The sequence below is a fragment of the Heterodontus francisci genome, unplaced genomic scaffold, assembly GCF_036365525.1.
Source record: "Heterodontus francisci isolate sHetFra1 unplaced genomic scaffold, sHetFra1.hap1 HAP1_SCAFFOLD_484, whole genome shotgun sequence".
NCBI classification, from domain to species: Eukaryota; Metazoa; Chordata; class Chondrichthyes; order Heterodontiformes; family Heterodontidae; genus Heterodontus; species Heterodontus francisci.
The window spans coordinates 952,599-973,600 of NW_027141664.1; the positions used below are offsets into that span (position 1 = coordinate 952,599).

General features: G+C 54.5%; 1 protein-coding gene across 1 annotated transcript in view; it reads right to left on the reverse strand.

The window, feature by feature from the left end:
* LOC137364330 (dynein axonemal heavy chain 6-like) overlaps positions 1 to 21,002 on the reverse strand; it is a 1,069,890-nt gene that overhangs the window by 879,631 nt on the left and 169,257 nt on the right. The gene's annotated exons all lie outside the window — the stretch shown is intronic.

Below are 21,002 nucleotides of genomic sequence, written 5' to 3' on the forward strand. Positions count from 1 at the left end.
ACCTTCTCCAGTGAGTCAGTGTGTGAGGGGAATCACCTTCTCCAGTGAGTCAGTGTGTGAGGGGAATCACCTTCTCCAGTGAGTCAGTGTGTGAGGGGAATCACCTTCTCCAGTGAGTCAGTGTGTGAGGGGAATCATCTTCTCCAGTGAGTCAGTGTGTGAGGGGAATCACCTTCTCCAGTGAGTCAGTGTGTGAGGGGAATCACCTTCTCCAGTGAGTCAGTGTGTGAGGGGAATCACATTCTCCAGTGAGTCAGTGTGTGAGGGAAATCACCTTCTCTCAGCGAGTCAGTGTTTGAGGGGAATCACCTTCTCCAGTGAGTCAGTGTGTGAGGGGAATCACCTTCTCCAGTGAGTCAGTGTGTGAGGGAAATCACCTTCTCTCAGCGAGTCAGTGTTTGAGGGGAATCACCTTCTCCAGTGAGTCAATGTGTGAGGGGAATCACCTTCTCCAGTGAGTCAGTGTGTGAGGGGAATCACCTTCTCCAGTGAGTCAGTGTGTGAGGGGAATCATCTTCTCCAGCAGGTCAGTGTGTGAGGGGAATCACCTTCTCCAGTGAGTCAGTGTGTGAGGGGAATCACCTTCTCCAGTGAGTCAGTGTGTGAGGGGAATCACCTTCTCCAGTGAGTCAGTGTGTGAGGGGAATCACCTTCTCCAGTGAGTCAGTGTGTGAGGGGAATCACCTTCTCCAGTGAGTCAGTGTGTGAGGGGAATCACCTTCTCCAGTGAGTCAGTGTGTGAGGGGAACCTCACCTTCTCCAGTGAGTCAGTGTGTGAGGGGAATCACCTTCTCCAGTGAGTCAGTGTGTGAGGGGAATCACCTTCTCCAGTGAGTCAGTGTGTGAGGGGAATCACCTTCTCCAGTGAGTCAGTGTGTGAGGGGAATCACCTTATCCAGTGAGTCAGTGTGTGAGGGGAACCTCACCTTCTCCAGTGAGTAAGTGTGTGAGGGGAATCACCTTCTCCAGTGAGTCAGTGTGTGAGGGGAATCACCTTCTCCAGTGAGTCAGTGTGTGAGGGGAACCTCACCTTCTCCAGTGAGTCAGTGTGTCAGGGGAATCACCTTCTCCAGTGAGTCAGTGTGTGAGGGGAATCACCTTCTCCAGTGAGTCAGTGTGCGAGCGGAATCACCTTCTCCAGTGAGTCAGTGTGTGAGGGGAATCACCTTCTCCAGTGAGTCAGTGTGTGAGGGGAATCACCTTCTCCAGTGAGTCAGTGTGTGAGGGGAATCACCTTCTCTCAGTGAGTCAGTGTGTGAGGGGAATCACCTTCTCCAGTGAGTCAGTGTGTGAGGGGAATCACCTTCTCCAGTGAGTCAGTGTGTGAGGGGAATCACCTTCTCCAGTGAGTCAGTGAGTGAGGGGAATCACCTTCTCCAGTGAGTAAGTGTGTGAGGGGAATCACCTTCTCCAGTGAGTGAGTGTGTGAGGTGAATCACCTTCTCCAGTGAGTCAGTGTGTGAGGGGAATCACCTTCTCCAGTGAGTCAGTGTGTGAGGGGAATCACCTTCTCCAGTGAGTCAGTGTGTGAGGGGAATCACCTTCTCCAGTGAGTCAGTGTGTGAGGGGAATCACCTTCTCCAGTGAGTCAGTGTGTGAGGGGAACCTCACCTTCTCCAGTGAGTCAGTGTGTGAGGGGAACCTCTCCTTCCCCAGTGAGTCAGTGCGTGAGGGGAACCTCACCTTCTCCCGTGAGTCAGTGCGTGAGGGGAACCTCACCTTATCCAGTGAGTCAGTGTGTGAGGGGAATCACCTTCTCCAGTGAGTCAGTGTGTGAGGGGAATCACATTCTCCAGTGAGTCAGTGTGTGAGGGGAATCACCTTCTCCAGTGAGTCAGTGTGTGAGGGGAACCTCACCTTCTCCAGTGAGTCAGTGTGTGAGGGGAACCTCTCCTTCCCCAGTGAGTCAGTGAGTGAGGGGAACCTCACTTTCTCCAGTGAGTGAGTGTGTGAGGGGAACCTCACCTTCTCCAGTGATTCAGTGTGTGAGGGGAATCACCTTCTCCAGTGAGTCAGTGCGTGAGGGGAACCTCACCTTCTCCAGTGAGTCAATGTGTGAGGGGAACCTCACCTCTCCAGTGAGTCAGTGTGTGAGGGGAATCACCTTCTCCAGTGAGTCAGTGTGTGAGGGGAATCACCTTCTCCAGTGAGTCAGTGTGTGAGGGGAATCACCTTCTCCAGTGAGTCAGTGTGTGAGGGGAACCTCACCTTCTCCAGTGAGTCAGTGTGTGAGGGGAACCTCTCCTTCCCCAGTGAGTCAGTGTGTGAGGGGAACCTCACCTTCTCCAGTGAGTGAGTGTGTGAGGGGAACCTCACCTTCTCCAGTGAGTCAGTGTGTGAGGGGAATCACCTTCTCTAGTGAGTCAGTGCGTGAGGGGAACCTCACCTTCTCCAGTGAGTCAGTGTGTGAGGGGAATCACCTTCTCCAGTGAGTCAGTGTGTGAGGGGAACCTCACCTTCTCCAGTGAGTCAGTGTGTGAGGGGAACCTCTCCTTCCCCAGTGAGTCAGTGCGTGAGGGGAACCTCACCTTCTCCCGTGAGTCAGTGCGTGAGGGGAACCTCACCTTATCCAGTGAGTCAGTGTGTGAGGGGAATCACCTTCTCCAGTGAGTCAGTGTGTGAGGGGAATCACATTCTCCAGTGAGTCAGTGTGTGAGGGGAATCACCTTCTCCAGTGAGTCAGTGTGTGAGGGGAACCTCACCTTCTCCAGTGAGTCAGTGTGTGAGGGGAACCTCTCCTTCCCCAGTGAGTCAGTGAGTGAGGGGAACCTCACTTTCTCCAGTGAGTGAGTGTGTGAGGGGAACCTCACCTTCTCCAGTGATTCAGTGTGTGAGGGGAATCACCTTCTCCAGTGAGTCAGTGCGTGAGGGGAACCTCACCTTCTCCAGTGAGTCAATGTGTGAGGGGAACCTCACCTCTCCAGTGAGTCAGTGTGTGAGGGGAATCACCTTCTCCAGTGAGTCAGTGTGTGAGGGGAATCACCTTCTCCAGTGAGTCAGTGTGTGAGGGGAATCACCTTCTCCAGTGAGTCAGTGTGTGAGGGGAACCTCACCTTCTCCAGTGAGTCAGTGTGTGAGGGGAACCTCTCCTTCCCCAGTGAGTCAGTGTGTGAGGGGAACCTCACCTTCTCCAGTGAGTGAGTGTGTGAGGGGAACCTCACCTTCTCCAGTGAGTCAGTGTGTGAGGGGAATCACCTTCTCCAGTGAGTCAGTGCGTGAGGGGAACCTCACCTTCTCCAGTGAGTCAGTGTGTGAGGGGAATCACCTTCTCCAGTGAGTCAGTGTGTGTGGGGAACCTCACCTTCTCCAGTGAGTCAGTGAGTGAGGGGAACCTCAACTTCTCCAGTGAGTCAGTGCGTGAGGGGAACCTCACCTTCTCCAGTGAGTCAGTGCGTGAGGGGAACCTCACCTTCTCCAGTGAGTCAGTGCGTGAGGGGAACCTCACCTTCTCCAGTGAGTCAGTGCGTGAAGGGAACCTCACCTTCTCCAGTGAGTCAATGCGTGAGGGGAACCTCACCTTGTCCAGTGAGTCAGTGTGTGAGGGGAACCTCACCTTCTCCAGTCAGTCAGTGTGTGAGGGGAACCTCACCTTCTCCAGTGAGTCAGTGTGTGAGGGGAATCACCTTCTCCAGTGAGTCAGTGTGTGAGGGGAATCACCTTCTCTCAGTGAGTCAGTGTGTGAGGGGAATCACCTTCTCCAGTGAGTCAGTGTGTGAGGGGAATCACCTTCTCCAGTGAGTCAGTGTGTGAGGGGAATCACCTTCTCCAGTGAGTCAGTGTGTGAGGGGAACCTCACCTTCTCCAGTGAGTCAGTGTGTGAGGGGAATCACCTTCTCCAGTGAGTCAGTGTGTGAGGGGAATCACCTTCTCCAGTGAGTAAGTGTGTGAGGGGAATCACCTTCTCCAGTGAGTCAGTGTGTGAGGGGAATCACCTTCTCCAGTGAGTCAGTGTGTGAGGGGAATCACCTTCTCCAGTGAGTCAGTGAGTGAGGGGAATCACCTTCTCCAGTGAGTAAGTGTGTGAGGGGAATCACCTTCTCCAGTGAGTGAGTGTGTGAGGTGAATCACCTTCTCCAGTGAGTCAGTGTGTGAGGGGAATCACCTTCTCCAGTGAGTCAGTGTGTGAGGGGAATCACCTTCTCCAGTGAGTCAGTGTGTGAGGGGAATCACCTTCTCCAGTGAGTCAGTGTGTGAGGGGAATCACCTTCTCCAGTGAGTCAGTGTGTGAGGGGAACCTCACCTTCTCCAGTGAGTCAGTGTGTGAGGGGAACCTCTCCTTCCCCAGTGAGTCAGTGCGTGAGGGGAACCTCACCTTCTCCCGTGAGTCAGTGTGTGAGGGGAACCTCACCTTCTCCAGTGAGTCAGTGTGTGAGGGAAATCACCTTCTCCAGTCAGTCAGTGCGTGAGGGGAACCTCACCTTCTCCAGTGAGTCAGTGTGTGAGGGGAACCTCACCTCTCCAGTGAGTCAGTGTGTGAGGGGAATCACCTTCTCCAGTGAGTCAGTGTGTGAGGGGAACCTCACCTTCTCCAGTGAGTCAGTGTGTGAGGGGAACCTCTCCTTCCCCAGTGAGTCAGTGTGTGAGGGGAACCTCACCTTCTCCAGTGAGTGAGTGTGTGAGGGGAACCTCACCTTCTCCAGTGAGTCAGTGTGTGAGGGGAATCACCTTCTCCAGTGAGTCAGTGCGTGAGGGGAACCTCACCTTCTCCAGTGAGTCAGTGTGTGAGGGGAATCACCTTCTCCAGTGAGTCAGTGTGTGAGGGGAACCTCACCTTCTCCAGTGAGTCAGTGAGTGAGGGGAACCTCAACTTCTCCAGTGAGTCAGTGCGTGAGGGGAACCTCACCTTCTCCAGTGAGTCAGTGCGTGAGGGGAACCTCACCTTCTCCAGTGAGTCAGTGCGTGAGGGGAACCTCACCTTCTCCAGTGAGTCAGTGCGTGAAGGGAACCTCACCTTCTCCAGTGAGTCAGTGCGTGAGGGGAACCTCACCTTCTCCAGTGAGTGAGTGCGTGAGGGGAACCTCACCTTCTCCAGTGAGTCAGTGCGTGAAGGGAACCTCACCTTCTCCAGTGAGTCAATGCGTGAGGGGAACCTCACCTTCTCCAGTGAGTCAGTGCGTGAGGGGAACCTCACCTTCTCCAGTGAGTCAGTGCGTGAGGGGAACCTCACCTTCTCCAGTGAGTCAGTGCGTGAAGGGAACCTCACCTTCTCCAGTGAGTCAATGCGTGAGGGGAACCTCACCTTCTCCAGTGAGTCAGTGTGTGAGGGGAACCTCACTTTCTCCAGTGAGTCAGTATGTGAGGGGAATAACCTTCTCCAGTGAGCCAGTGTGTGAGGGGAATCACCTTCTCCAGTGAGTCAGTGTGTGAGGGGAACCTCACCTTCTCCAGTGAGTCAGTGTGTGAGGGGAATCACCTTCTCCAGTGAGTCAGTGTGTGAGGGGAATCACCTTCTCCAGTGAGTCAGTGTGTGAGGGGAATCACCTTCTCCAGTGAGTAAGTGTGTGAGGGGAATCACCTTCTCCAGTGAGTCAGTGTGTGAGGGGAATCACCTTCTCCAGTGAGTCAGTGTGTGAGGGGAATCACCTTCTCCAGTGAGTCAGTGTGTGAGGGGAATCACCTTCTCCAGTGAGTAAGTGTGTGAGGGGAATCACCTTCTCCAGTGAGTCAGTGTGTGAGGGGAATCACCTTCTCCAGTGAGTCAGTGTGTGAGGGGAACCTCACCTTCTCCCGTGAGTCAGTGTGTGAGGGGAACCTCTCCTTCCCCAGTGAGTCAGTGCGTGAGGGGAACCTCACCTTCTCCAGTGAGTCAGTGCGTGAGGGGAACCTCACCTTATCCAGTGAGTCAGTGTGTGAGGGGAATCACCTTCTCCAGTGAGTCAGTGCGTGAGGGGAACCTCACCTTCTCCAGTGAGTCAGTGTGAGAGGGGAACCTCACCTCTCCAGTGAGTCAGTGTGTGAGGGGAATCACCTTCTCCAGTGAGTCAGTGTGTGAGGGGAATCACCTTCTCCAGTGAGTCAGTGTGTGAGGGGAATCACCTTCTCCAGTGAGTCAGTGTGTGAGGGGAACCTCACCTTCTCCAGTGAGTCAGTGTGTGAGGGGAACCTCTCCTTCCCCAGTGAGTCAGTGTGTGAGGGGAACCTCACCTTCTCCAGTGAGTGAGTGTGTGAGGGGAACCTCACCTTCTCCAGTGAGTCAGTGTGTGAGGGGAATCACCTTCTCTCAGTGAGTCAGTGTGTGAGGGGAATCACCTTCTCCAGTGAGTCAGTGTGTGAGGGGAATCACCTTCTCCAGTGAGTCAGTGTGTGAGGGGAATCACCTTCTCCAGTGAGTCAGTGTGTGAGGGGAACCTCACATTCTCCAGTGAGTCAGTGTGTGAGGGGAATCACCTTCTCCAGTGAGACAGTGTGTGAGGGGAATCACCTTCTCCAGTGAGTAAGTGTGTGAGGGGAATCACCTTCTCCAGTGAGTCAGTGTGTGAGGGGAATCACCTTCTCCAGTGAGACAGTGTGTGAGGGGAATCACCTTCTCCAGTGAGTCAGTGAGTGAGGGGAATCACCTTCTCCAGTGAGTAAGTGTGTGAGGGGAATCACCTTCTCCAGTGAGTCAGTGTGTGAGGGGAATCACCTTCTCCAGTGAGTAATTGTGTGAGGGGAATCACCTTCTCCAGTGAGTGAGTGTGTGAGGTGAATCACCTTCTCCAGTGAGTCAGTGTGTGAGGGGAATCACCTTCTCCAGTGAGTCAGTGTGTGAGGGGAATCACCTTCTCCAGTGAGTCAGTGTGTGAGGGGAATCACCTTCTCCAGTGAGTCAGTGTGTGAGGGGAATCACCTTCTCCAGTGAGTCAGTGTGTGAGGGGAACCTCACCTTCTCCAGTGAGTCAGTGTGTGAGGGGAACCTCTCCTTCCCCAGTGAGTCAGTGTGTGAGGGGAACCTCACCTTCTCCCGTGAGTCAGTGCGTGAGGGGAACCTCACCTTATCCAGTGAGTCAGTGCATGAGGGGAACCTCACCTTCTCCAGCGAGTCAGTGTGTGAGGGGAATCACCGTCTCCAGTGAGTCAGTGTGTGAGGGGAATCACATTCTCCAGTGAGTCAGTGTGTGAGGGGAATCACCTTCTCCAGTGAGTCAGTGTGTGAGGGGAACCTCACCTTCTCCAGTGAGTCAGTGTGTGAGGGGAACCTCTCCTTCCCCAGTGAGTCAGTGTGTGAGGGGAACCTCACTTTCTCCAGTGAGTGAGTGTGTGAGGGGAACCTCACCTTCTCCAGTGAGTCAGTGTGTGAGGGAAATCACCTTCTCCAGTGAGTCAGTGCGTGAGGGGAACCTCACCTTCTCCAGTGAGTCAGTGTGTGAGGGGAACCTCACCTCTCCAGTGAGTCAGTGTGTGAGGGGAATCACCTTCTCCAGTGAGTCAGTGTGTGAGGGGAACCTCACCTTCTCCAGTGAGTCAGTGTGTGAGGGGAACCTCTACTTCCCCAGTGAGTCAGTGTGTGAGGGGAACCTCACCTTCTCCAGTGAGTGAGTGTGTGAGGGGAACCTCACCTTCTCCAGTGAGTCAGTGTGTGAGGGGAATCACCTTCTCCAGTGAGTCAGTGCGTGAGGGGAACCTCACCTTCTCCAGTGAGTCAGTGTGTGAGGGGAATCACCTTCTCCAGTGAGTCAGTGTGTGAGGGGAACCTCACCTTCTCCAGTGAGTCAGTGAGTGAGGGGAACCTCAACTTCTCCAGTGAGTCAGTGCGTGAGGGGAACCTCACCTTCTCCAGTGAGTCAGTGCGTGAGGGGAACCTCACCTTCTCCAGTGAGTCAGTGCGTGAGGGGAACCTCACCTTCTCCAGTGAGTCAGTGCGTGAGGGGAACCTCACCTTCTCCAGTGAGTGAGTGTGTGAGGGGAACCTCACCTTCTCCAGTGAGTCAGTGTGTGAGGGGAATCACCTTCTCCAGTGAGTCAGTGCGTGAGGGGAACCTCACCTTCTCCAGTGAGTCAGTGTGTGAGGTGAATCACCTTCTCCAGTGAGTCAGTGTGTGAGGGGAACCTCACCTTCTCCAGTGAGTCAGTGAGTGAGGGGAACCTCAACTTCTCCAGTGAGTCAGTGCGTGAGGGGAACCTCACCTTCTCCAGTGAGTCAGTGCGTGAGGGGAACCTCACCTTCTCCAGTGAGTCAGTGCGTGAGGGGAACCTCACCTTCTCCAGTGAGTCAGTGCGTGAAGGGAACCTCACCTTCTCCAGTGAGTCAATGCGTGAGGGGAACCTCACCTTGTCCAGTGAGTCAGTGTGTGAGGGGAACCTCACCTTCTCCAGTCAGTCAGTGTGTGAGGGGAACCTCACCTTCTCCAGTGAGTCAGTGTGTGAGGGGAATCACCTTCTCCAGTGAGTCAGTGTGTGAGGGGAATCACCTTCTCCAGTGAGTCAGTGTGTGAGGGGAATCACCTTCTCCAGTGAGTCAGTGTGTGAGGGGAATCACCTTCTCCAGTGAGTCAGTGTGTGAGGGGAATCACCTTCTCCAGTGAGTCAGTGTGTGAGGGGAACCTCACCTTCTCCAGTGAGTCAGTGAGTGAGGGGAATCACCTTCTCCAGTGAGTAAGTGTGTGAGGGGAATCACCTTCTCCAGTGAGTCAGTGTGTGAGGGGAATCACCTTCTCCAGTGAGTAATTGTGTGAGGGGAATCACCTTCTCCAGTGAGTGAGTGTGTGAGGTGAATCACCTTCTCCAGTGAGTCAGTGTGTGAGGGGAATCACCTTCTCCAGTGAGTCAGTGTGTGAGGGGAATCACCTTCTCCAGTGAGTCAGTGTGTGAGGGGAATCACCTTCTCCAGTGAGTCAGTGTGTGAGGGGAATCACCTTCTCCAGTGAGTCAGTGTGTGAGGGGAACCTCACCTTCTCCAGTGAGTCAGTGTGTGAGGGGAACCTCTCCTTCCCCAGTGAGTCAGTGCGTGAGGGGAACCTCACCTTCTCCCGTGAGTCAGTGCGTGAGGGGAACCTCACCTTATCCAGTGAGTCAGTGCATGAGGGGAACCTCACCTTCTCCAGCGAGTCAGTGTGTGAGGGGAATCACCTTCTCCAGTGAGTCAGTGTGTGAGGGGAATCACATTTTCCAGTGAGTCAGTGTGTGAGGGGAATCACCTTCTCCAGTGAGTCAGTGTGTGAGGGGAACCTCACCTTCTCCAGTGAGTCAGTGTGTGAGGGGAACCTCTCCTTCCCCAGTGAGTCAGTGTGTGAGGGGAACCTCACTTTCTCCAGTGAGTGAGTGTGTGAGGGGAACCTCACCTTCTCCAGTGAGTCAGTGTGTGAGGGAAATCACCTTCTCCAGTGAGTCAGTGCGTGAGGGGAACCTCACCTTCTCCAGTGAGTCAGTGTGTGAGGGGAACCTCACCTCTCCAGTGAGTCAGTGTGTGAGGGGAATCACCTTCTCCAGTGAGTCAGTGTGTGAGGGGAACCTCACCTTCTCCAGTGAGTCAGTGTGTGAGGGGAACCTCTCCTTCCCCAGTGAGTCAGTGTGTGAGGGGAACCTCACCTTCTCCAGTGAGTGAGTGTGTGAGGGGAACCTCACCTTCTCCAGTGAGTCAGTGTGTGAGGGGAATCACCTTCTCCAGTGAGTCAGTGCGTGAGGGGAACCTCACCTTCTCCAGTGAGTCAGTGTGTGAGGGGAATCACCTTCTCCAGTGAGTCAGTGTGTGAGGGGAACCTCACCTTCTCCAGTGAGTCAGTGAGTGAGGGGAACCTCAACTTCTCCAGTGAGTCAGTGCGTGAGGGGAACCTCACCTTCTCCAGTGAGTCATTGCGTGAGGGGAACCTCACCTTCTCCAGTGAGTCAGTGCGTGAGGGGAACCTCACCTTCTCCAGTGAGTCAGTGCGTGAAGGGAACCTCACCGTCTCCAGTCAGTCAGTGTGTGAGGGGAACCTCACTTTCTCCAGTGAGTCAGTATGTGAGGGGAATCACCTTCTCCAGTGAGCCAGTGTGTGAGGGGAATCACCTTCTCCAGTGAGTCAGTGTGTGAGGGGAACCTCACCTTCTCCAGTGAGTCAGTGTGTGAGGGGAATCACCTTCTCCAGTGAGTCAGTGAGTGAGGGGAATCACCTTCTCTCAGTGAGTCAGTTTGTGAGGGGAATCACCTTCTCCAGTGAGTCAGTGTGTGAGGGGAATCACCTTCTCCAGTGAGTCAGTGTGTGAGGGGAATCACCTTCTCCAGTGAGTCAGTGTGTGAGGGGAACCTCACCTTCTCCAGTGAGTCAGTGTGTGAGGGGAATCACCTTCTCCAGTGAGTCAGTGTGTGAGGGGAATCACCTTCTCCAGTGAGTCAGTGTGTGAGGGGAACCTCACCTTCTCCAGTGAGTCAGTGTGTGAGGGGAATCACCTTCTCCAGTGAGTCAGTGTGTGAGGGGAATCACCTTCTCCAGTGAGTCAGTGTGTGAGGGGAATCACCTTCTCCAGTGAGTCAGTGTGTGAGGGGAATCACCTTCTCCAGTGAGTAAGTGTGTGAGGTGAATCACCTTCTCCAGTGAGTCAGTGTGTGAGGGGAATCAACTTCTCCAGTGAGTCAGTGTGTGAGGGGAATCACCTTCTCCAGTGAGTCAGTGTGTGAGGGGAATCACCTTCTCCAGTGAGTCAGTGTGTGAGGGGAATCACCTTCTCCAGTGAGTCAGTGTGTGAGGGGAATCACCTTCTCCAGTGAGTCAGTGTGTGAGGGGAATCAACTTCTCCAGTGAGTCAGTGTGTGAGGGGAATCACCTTCTCCAGTGAGTCAGTGTGTGAGGGGAATCACCTTCTCCAGTGAGTCAGTGTGTGAGGGGAACCTCACCTTCTCCAATGAGTCAGAGTGTGAGGGGAATCACCTTCTCCAGTGAGTCAGTGTGTGAGGGGTATCACCTTCTCCAGTGAGTCAGTGTGTGAGGGGAATCACCTTCTCCAGTGAGTCAGTGTGTGAGGGGAACCTCACCTTCTCCCGTGAGTCAGTGTGTGAGGGGAACCTCTCCTTCCCCAGTGAGTCAGTGCGTGAGGGGAACCTCACCTTCTCCAGTGAGTCAGTGCGTGAGGGGAACCTCACCTTATCCAGTGAGTCAGTGTGTGAGGGGAATCACCTTCTCCAGTGAGTCAGTGCGTGAGGGGAACCTCACCTTCTCCAGTGAGTCAGTGTGAGAGGGGAACCTCACCTCTCCAGTGAGTCAGTGTGTGAGGGGAATCACCTTCTCCAGTGAGTCAGTGTGTGAGGGGAATCACCTTCTCCAGTGAGCCAGTGTGTGAGGGGAATCACCTTCTCCAGTGAGTCAGTGTGTGAGGGGAACCTCACCTTCTCCAGTGAGTCAGTGTGTGAGGGGAACCTCTCCTTCCCCAGTGAGTCAGTGTGTGAGGGGAACCTCACCTTCTCCAGTGAGTGAGTGTGTGAGGGGAACCTCACCTTCTCCAGTGAGTCAGTGTGTGAGGGGAATCACCTTCTCTCAGTGAGTCAGTGTGTGAGGGGAATCACCTTCTCCAGTGAGTCAGTGTGTGAGGGGAATCACCTTCTCCAGTGAGTCAGTGTGTGAGGGGAACCTCACCTTCTCCAGTGAGTCAGTGTGTGAGGGGAATCACCTTCTCCAGTGAGTCAGTGTGTGAGGGGAATCACCTTCTCCAGTGAGTAAGTGTGTGAGGGGAATCACCTTCTCCAGTGAGTCAGTGAGTGAGGGGAATCACCTTCTCCAGTGAGTCAGTGTGTGAGGGGAATCACCTTCTCCAGTGAGTCAGTGAGTGAGGGGAATCACCTTCTCCAGTGAGTAAGTGTGTGAGGGGAATCACCTTCTCCAGTGAGTCAGTGTGTGAGGGGAATCACCTTCTCCAGTGAGTAATTGTGTGAGGGGAATCACCTTCTCCAGTGAGTGAGTGTGTGAGGTGAATCACCTTCTCCAGTGAGTCAGTGTGTGAGGGGAATCACCTTCTACAGTGAGTCAGTGTGTGAGGGGAATCACCTTCTCCAGTGAGTCAGTGTGTGAGGGGAATCACCTTCTCCAGTGAGTCAGTGTGTGAGGGGAATCACCTTCTCCAGTGAGTCAGTGTGTGAGGGGAATCACCTTCTCCAGTGAGTCAGTGTGTGAGGGGAATCACCTTCTCCAGTGAGTCAGTGTGTGAGGGGAACCTCACCTTCTCCAGTGAGTCAGTGTGTGAGGGGAACCTCTCCATCCCCAGTGAGTCAGTGCGTGAGGGGAACCTCACCTTCTCCCGTGAGTCAGTGCGTGAGGGGAACCTCACCTTATCCAGTGAGTCAGTGCATGAGGGGAACCTCACCTTCTCCAGCGAGTCAGTGTGTGAGGGGAATCACCTTCTCCAGTGAGTCAGTGTGTGAGGGGAATCACATTCTCCAGTGAGTCAGTGTGTGAGGGGAATCACCTTCTCCAGTGAGTCAGTGTGTGAGGGGAACCTCACCTTCTCCAGTGAGTCAGTGTGTGAGGGGAACCTCTCCTTCCCCAGTGAGTCAGTGTGTGAGGGGAACCTCACTTTCTCTGGTGAGTGAGTGTGTGAGGGGAACCTCACCTTCTCCAGTGAGTCAGTGTGTGAGGGAAATCACCTTCTCCAGTGAGTCAGTGCGTGAGGGGAACCTCACCTTCTCCAGTGAGTCAGTGTGTGAGGGGAACCTCACCTCACCAGTGAGTCAGTGTGTGAGGGGAATCAGCTTCTCCAGTGAGTCAGTGTGTGAGGGGAACCTCACCTTCTCCAGTGAGTCAGTGTGTGAGGGGAACCTCTCCTTCCCCAGTGAGTCAGTGTGTGAGGGGAACCTCACCTTCTCCAGTGAGTGAGTGTGTGAGGGGAACCTCACCTTCTCCAGTGAGTCAGTGTGTGAGGGGAATCACCTTCTCCAGTGAGTCAGTGCGTGAGGGGAACCTCACCTTCTCCAGTGAGTCAGTGTGTGAGGGGAATCACCTTCTCCAGTGAGTCAGTGTGTGAGGGGAACCTCACCTTCTCCAGTGAGTCAGTGAGTGAGGGGAACCTCAACTTCTCCAGTGAGTCAGTGCGTGAGGGGAACCTCACCTTCTCCAGTGAGTCAGTGCGTGAGGGGAACCTCACCTTCTCCAGTGAGTCAGTGCGTGAAGGGAACCTCACCTTCTCCAGTGAGTCAATGCGTGAGGGGAACCTCACCTTCTCCAGTGAGTCAGTGTGTGAGGGGAACCTCACCTTCTCCAGTCAGTCAGTGTGTGAGGGGAACCTCACTTTCTCCAGTGAGTCAGTATGTGAGGGGAATCACCTTCTCCAGTGAGCCAGTGTGTGAGGGGAATCACCTTCTCCAGTGAGTCAGTGTGTGAGGGGAACCTCACCTTCTCCAGTGAGTCAGTGTGTGAGGGGAATCACCTTCTCCAGTGAGTCAGTGTGTGAGGGGAATCACCTTCTCCAGTGAGTCAGTGTGTGAGGGGAACCTCACCTTCTCCAATGAGTCAGAGTGTGAGGGGAATCACCTTGTCCAGTGAGTCAGTGTGTGAGGGGTATCACCTTCTCCAGTGAGTCAGTGTGTGAGGGGAATCACCTTCTCCAGTGAGTCAGTGTGTGAGGGGAACCTCACCTTCTCCCGTGAGTCAGTGTGTGAGGGGAACCTCTCCTTCCCCAGTGAGTCAGTGCGTGAGGGGAACCTCACCTTCTCCAGTGAGTCAGTGCGTGAGGGGAACCTCACCTTATCCAGTGAGTCAGTGTGTGAGGGGAATCACCTTCTCCAGTGAGTCAGTGCGTGAGGGGAACCTCACCTTCTCCAGTGAGTCAGTGTGAGAGGGGAACCTCACCTCTCCAGTGAGTCAGTGTGTGAGGGGAATCACCTTCTCCAGTGAGTCAGTGTGTGAGGGGAACCTCACCTTCTCCAGTGAGTCAGTGTGTGAGGGGAACCTCACCTTCTCCAGTGAGTCAGTGTGTGAGGGGAATCACCTTCTCTCAGTGAGTCAGTGTGTGAGGGGAACCTCACCTTCTCCAGTGAGTCAGTGTGTGAGGGGAATCACCTTCTCCAGTGAGTCAGTGTGTGAGGGGAATCACCTTCTCCAGTGAGTAAGTGTGTGAGGGGAATCACCTTCTCCAGTGAGTCAGTGTGTGAGGGGAATCACCTTCTCCAGTGAGTCAGTGTGTGAGGGGAATCACCTTCTCCAGTGAGTCAGTGTGTGAGGGGAATCACCTTCTGCAGTGAGTCAGTGAGTGAGGGGAATCACCTTCTCCAGTGAGTAAGTGTGTGAGGGGAATCACCTTCTCCAGTGAGTCAGTGTGTGAGGGGAATCACCTTCTCCAGTGAGTAATTGTGTGAGGGGAATCACCTTCTCCAGTGAGTGAGTGTGTGAGGTGAATCACCTTCTCCAGTGAGTCAGTGTGTGAGGGGAATCACCTTCTCCAGTGAGTCAGTGTGTGAGGGGAATCACCTTCTCCAGTGAGTCAGTGTGTGAGGGGAATCACCTTCTCCAGTGAGTCAGTGTGTGAGGGGAACCTCACCTTCTCCAGTGAGTCAGTGTGTGAGGGGAACCTCACCTTCTCCAGCGAGTCAGTGTGTGAGGGGAATCACCTTCTCCAGTGAGTCAGTGTGTGAGGGGAATCACATTCTCCAGTGAGTCAGTGTGTGAGGGGAATCACCTTCTCCAGTGAGTCAGTGTGTGAGGGGAACCTCTCCTTCCCCAGTGCGTCAGTGCGTGAGGGGAACCTCACCTTATCCAGTGAGTCAGTGCATGAGGGGAACCTCACCTTCTCCAGCGAGTCAGTGTGTGAGGGGAATCACCTTCTCCAGTGAGTCAGTGTGTGAGGGGAATCACATTCTCCAGTGAGTCAGTGTGTGAGGGGAATCACCTTCTCCAGTGAGTCAGTGTGTGAGGGGAACCTCACCTTCTCCAGTGAGTCAGTGTGTGAGGGGAACCTCTCCTTCCCCAGTGAGTCAGTGTGTGAGGGGAACCTCACTTTCTCCAGTGAGTGAGTGTGTGAGGGGAACCTCACCTTCTCCAGTGAGTCAGTGTGTGAGGGAAATCACCTTCTCCAGTGAGTCAGTGCGTGAGGGGAACCTCACCTTCTCCAGTGAGTCAGTGTGTGAGGGGAATCACCTTCTCCAGTGAGTCAGTGCGTGAGGGGAACCTCACCTTCTCCAGTGAGTCAGTGTGTGAGGGGAACCTCACCTCTCCAGTGAGTCAGTGTGTGAGGGGAATCACCTTCTCCAGTGAGTCAGTGTGTGAGGGGAACCTCACCTTCTCCAGTGAGTCAGTGTGTGAGGGGAACCTCTCCTTCCCCAGTGAGTCAGTGTGTGAGGGGAACCTCACCTTCTCCAGTGAGTGAGTGTGTGAGGGGAACCTCACCTTCTCCAGTGAGTCAGTGTGTGAGGGGAATCACCTTCTCCAGTGAGTCAGTGCGTGAGGGGAACCTCACCTTCTCCAGTGAGTCAGTGTGTGAGGGGAATCACCTTCTCCAGTGAGTCAGTGTGTGAGGGGAACCTCACCTTCTCCAGTGAGTCAGTGAGTGAGGGGAACCTCAACTTCTCCAGTGAGTCAGTGCGTGAGGGGAACCTCACCTTCTCCAGTGAGTCAGTGCGTGAGGGGAACCTCACCTTCTCCAGTGAGTCAGTGCGTGAGGGGAACCTCACCTTCTCCAGTGAGTCAGTGCGTGAGGGGAACCTCACCTTCTCCAGTGAGTGAGTGTGTGAGGGGAACCTCACCTTCTCCAGTGAGTCAGTGTGTGAGGGGAATCACCTTCTCCAGTGAGTCAGTGCGTGAGGGGAACATCACCTTCTCCAGTGAGTCAGTGTGTGAGGGGAATCACCTTCTCCAGTGAGTCAGTGTGTGAGGGGAACCTCACCTTCTCCAGTGAGTCAGTGAGTGAGGGGAACCTCAACTTCTCCAGTGAGTCAGTGCGTGAGGGGAACCTCACCTTCTCCAGTGAGTCAGTGTGTGAGGGGAATCACCTTCTCCAGTGAGTCAGTGTGTGAGGGGAATCACCTTCTCCAGTGAGTCAGTGTGTGAGGGGAATCACCTTCTCCAGTGAGTCAGTGTGTGAGGGGAATCACCTTCTCCAGTGAGTCAGTGTGTGAGGGGAACCTCACCTTCTCCAGTGAGTCAGTGTGTGAGGGGAACCTCTCCTTCCCCAGTGAGTCAGTGCGTGAGGGGAACCTCACCTTCTCCCGTGAGTCAGTGCGTGAGGGGAACCTCACCTTATCCAGTGAGTCAGTGCCTGAGGGGAACCTCACCTTCTCCAGCGAGTCAGTGTGTGAGGGGAATCACCTTCTCCAGTGAGTCAGTGTGTGAGGGGAATCACCTTCTCCAGTGAGTCAGTGTGTGAGGGGAACCTCACCTTCTCCAGTGAGTCAGTGTGTGAGGGGAACCTCTCCTTCCCCAGTGAGTCAGTGTGTGAGGGGAACCTCACTTTCTCCAGTGAGTGAGTGTGTGAGGGGAACCTCACCTTCTCCAGTGAGTCAGTGTGTGAGGGAAATCACCTTCTCCAGTGAGTCAGTGCGTGAGGGGAACCTCACCTTCTCCAGTGAGTCAGTGTGTGAGGGGAACCTCACCTCTCCAGTGAGTCAGTGTGTGAGGGGAATCACCTTCTCCAGTGAGTCAGTGCGTGAGGGGAACCTCACCTTCTCCAGTGAGTCAGTGTGTGAGGGGAACCTCACCTCTCCAGTGAGTCAGTGTGTGAGGGGAATCACCTTCTCCAGTGAGTCAGTGTCTGAGGGGAACCTCACCTTCTCCAGTGAGTCAGTGTGTGAGGGGAACCTCTCCTTCCCCAGTGAGTCAGTGTGTGAGGGGAACCTCACCTTCTCCAGTGAGTGAGTGTGTGAGGGGAACCTCACCTTCTCCAGTGAGTCAGTGTGTGAGGGGAATCACCTTCTCCAGTGAGTCAGTGCGTGAGGGGAACCTCACCTTCTCCAGTGAGTCAGTGTGTGAGGGGAATCACCTTCTCCAGTGAGTCAGTGTGTGAGGGGAACCTCACCTTCTCCAGTGAGTCAGTGAGTGAGGGGAACCTCAACTTCTCCAGTGAGTCAGTGTGTGAGGGGAACCTCACCTTCTCCAATGAGTCAGAGTGTGAGGGGAATCACCTTGTCCAGTGAGTCAGTGTGTGAGGGGTATCACCTTCTCCAGTGAGTCAGTGTGTGAGGGGAATCACCTTCTCCAGTGAGTCAGTGTGTGAGGGGAACCTCACCTTCTCCCGTGAGTCAGTGTGTGAGGGGAACCTCTCCTTCCCCAGTGAGTCAGTGCGTGAGGGGAACCTCACCTTCTCCAGTGAGTCAGTGCGTGAGGGGAACCTCACCTTATCCAGTGAGTCAGTGTGTGAGGGGAATCACCTTCTCCAGTGAGTCAGTGCGTGAGGGGAACCTCACCTTCTCCAGTGAGTCAGTGTGAGAGGGGAACCTCACCTCTCCAGTGAGTCAGTGTGTGAGGGGAATCACCTTCTCCAGTGAGTCAGTGTGTGAGGGGAACCTCACCTTCTCCAGTGAGTCAGTGTGTGAGGGGAACCTCACCTTCTCCAGTGAGTCAGTGTGTGAGGGGAACCTCACCTTCTCCAGTGAGTGAGTGTGTGAGGGGAACCTCACCTTCTCCAGTGAGTCAGTGTGTGAGGGGAATCACCTTCTCTCAGTGAGTCAGTGTGTGAGGGGAACCTCACCTTCTCCAGTGAGTCAGTGTGTGAGGGGAATCACCTTCTCCAGTGAGTCAGTGTGTGAGGGGAATCACCTTCTCCAGTGAGTAAGTGTGTGAGGGGAATCACCTTCTCCAGTGAGTCAGTGTGTGAGGGGAATCACCTTCTCCAGTGAGTCAGTGTGTGAGGGGAATCACCTTCTCCAGTGAGTCAGTGTGTGAGGGGAATCACCTTCTCCAGTGAGTCAGTGAGTGAGGGGAATCACCTTCTCCAGTGAGTAAGTGTGTGAGGGGAATCACCTTCTCCAGTGAGTCAGTGTGTGAGGGGAATCACCTTCTCCAGTGAGTAATTGTGTGAGGGGAATCACCTTCTCCAGTGAGTGAGTGTGTGAGGTGAATCACCTTCTCCAGTGAGTCAGTGTGTGAGGGGAATCACCTTCTCCAGTGAGTCAGTGTGTGAGGGGAATCACCTTCTCCAGTGAGTCAGTGTGTGAGGGGAATCACCTTCTCCAGTGAGTCAGTGTGTGAGGGGAACCTCACCTTCTCCAGTGAGTCAGTGTGTGAGGGGAACCTCACCTTCTCCAGCGAGTCAGTGTGTGAGGGGAATCACCTTCTCCAGTGAGTCAGTGTGTGAGGGGAATCACATTCTCCAGTGAGTCAGTGTGTGAGGGGAATCACCTTCTCCAGTGAGTCAGTGTGTGAGGGGAACCTCTCCTTCCCCAGTGCGTCAGTGCGTGAGGGGAACCTCACCTTCTCCCGTGAGTCAGTGCGTGAGGGGAACCTCACCTTATCCAGTGAGTCAGTGCATGAGGGGAACCTCACCTTCTCCAGCGAGTCAGTGTGTGAGGGGAATCACCTTCTCCAGTGAGTCAGTGTGTGAGGGGAATCACATTCTCCAGTGAGTCAGTGTGTGAGGGGAATCACCTTCTCCAGTGAGTCAGTGTGTGAGGGGAACCTCACCTTCTCCAGTGAGTCAGTGTGTGAGGGGAACCTCTCCTTCCCCAGTGAGTCAGTGTGTGAGGGGAACCTCACTTTCTCCAGTGAGTGAGTGTGTGAGGGGAACCTCACCTTCTCCAGTGAGTCAGTGTGTGAGGGAAATCACCTTCTCCAGTGAGTCAGTGCGTGAGGGGAACCTCACCTTCTCCAGTGAGTCAGTGTGTGAGGGGAATCACCTTCTCCAGTGAGTCAGTGCGTGAGGGGAACCTCACCTTCTCCAGTGAGTCAGTGTGTGAGGGGAACCTCACCTCTCCAGTGAGTCAGTGTGTGAGGGGAATCACCTTCTCCAGTGAGTCAGTGTGTGAGGGGAACCTTACCTTCTCCAGTGAGTCAGTGTGTGAGGGGAACCTCTCCTTCCCCAGTGAGTCAGTGTGTGAGGGGAACCTCACCTTCTCCAGTGAGTGAGTGTGTGAGGGGAACCTCACCTTCTCCAGTGAGTCAGTGTGTGAGGGGAATCACCTTCTCCAGTGAGTCAGTGCGTGAGGGGAACCTCACCTTCTCCAGTGAGTCAGTGTGTGAGGGGAATCACCTTCTCCAGTGAGTCAGTGTGTGAGGGGAACCTCACCTTCTCCAGTGAGTCAGTGAGTGAGGGGAACCTCAACTTCTCCAGTGAGTCAGTGCGTGAGGGGAACCTCACCTTCTCCAGTGAGTCAGTGCGTGAGGGGAACCTCACCTTCTCCAGTGAGTCAGTGCGTGAGGGGAACCTCACCTTCTCCAGTGAGTCAGTGCGTGAGGGGAACCTCACCTTCTCCAGTGAGTGAGTGTGTGAGGGGAACCTCACCTTCTCCAGTGAGTCAGTGTGTGAGGGGAATCACCTTCTCCAGTGAGTCAGTGCGTGAGGGGAACATCACCTTCTCCAGTGAGTCAGTGTGTGAGGGGAATCACCTTCTCCAGTGAGTCAGTGTGTGAGGGGAACCTCACCTTCTCCAGTGAGTCAGTGAGTGAGGGGAACCTCAACTTCTCCAGTGAGTCAGTGCGTGAGGGGAACCTCACCTTCTCCAGTGAGTCAGTGTGTGAGGGGAATCACCTTCTCCAGTGAGTCAGTGTGTGAGGGGAATCACCTTCTCCAGTGAGTCAGTGTGTGAGGGGAATCACCTTCTCCAGTGAGTCAGTGTGTGAGGGGAATCACCTTCTCCAGTGAGTCAGTGTGTGAGGGGAACCTCACCTTCTCCAGTGAGTCAGTGTGTGAGGGGAACCTCTCCTTCCCCAGTGAGTCAGTGCGTGAGGGGAACCTCACCTTCTCCCGTGAGTCAGTGCGTGAGGGGAACCTCACCTTATCCAGTGAGTCAGTGCCTGAGGGGAACCTCACCTTCTCCAGCGAGTCAGTGTGTGAGGGGAATCACCTTCTCCAGTGAGTCAGTGTGTGAGGGGAATCACCTTCTCCAGTGAGTCAGTGTGTGAGGGGAACCTCACCTTCTCCAGTGAGTCAGTGTGTGAGGGGAACCTCTCCTTCCCCAGTGAGTCAGTGTGTGAGGGGAACCTCACTTTCTCCAGTGAGTGAGTGTGTGAGGGGAACCTCACCTTCTCCAGTGAGTCAGTGTGTGAGGGAAATCACCTTCTCCAGTGAGTCAGTGCGTGAGGGGAACCTCACCTTCTCCAGTGAGTCAGTGTGTGAGGGGAACCTCACCTCTCCAGTGAGTCAGTGTGTGAGGGGAATCACCTTCTCCAGTGAGTCAGTGCGTGAGGGGAACCTCACCTTCTCCAGCGAGTCAGTGTGTGAGGGGAATCACCTTCTCCAGTGAGTCAGTGTGTGAGGGGAATCACATTCTCCAGTGAGTCAGTGTGTGAGGGGAATCACCTTCTCCAGTGAGTCAGTGTGTGAGGGGAACCTCACCTTCTCCAGTGAGTCAGTGTGTGAGGGGAACCTCTCCTTCCCCAGTGAGTCAGTGTGTGAGGGGAACCTCACTTTCTCCAGTGAGTGAGTGTGTGAGGGGAACCTCACCTTCTCCAGTGAGTCAGTGTGTGAGGGAAATCACCTTCTCCAGTGAGTCAGTGCGTGAGGGGAACCTCACCTTCTCCAGTGAGTCAGTGTGTGAGGGGAATCACCTTCTCCAGTGAGTCAGTGCGTGAGGGGAACCTCACCTTCTCCAGTGAGTCAGTGTGTGAGGGGAACCTCACCTCTCCAGTGAGTCAGTGTGTGAGGGGAATCACCTTCTCCAGTGAGTCAGTGTGTGAGGGGAACCTTACCTTCTCCAGTGAGTCAGTGTGTGAGGGGAACCTCTCCTTCCCCAGTGAGTCAGTGTGTGAGGGGAACCTCACCTTCTCCAGTGAGTGAGTGTGTGAGGGGAACCTCACCTTCTCCAGTGAGTCAGTGTGTGAGGGGAATCACCTTCTCCAGTGAGTCAGTGCGTGAGGGGAACCTCACCTTCTCCAGTGAGTCAGTGTGTGAGGGGAATCACCTTCTCCAGTGAGTCAGTGTGTGAGGGGAACCTCACCTTCTCCAGTGAGTCAGTGAGTGAGGGGAACCTCAAC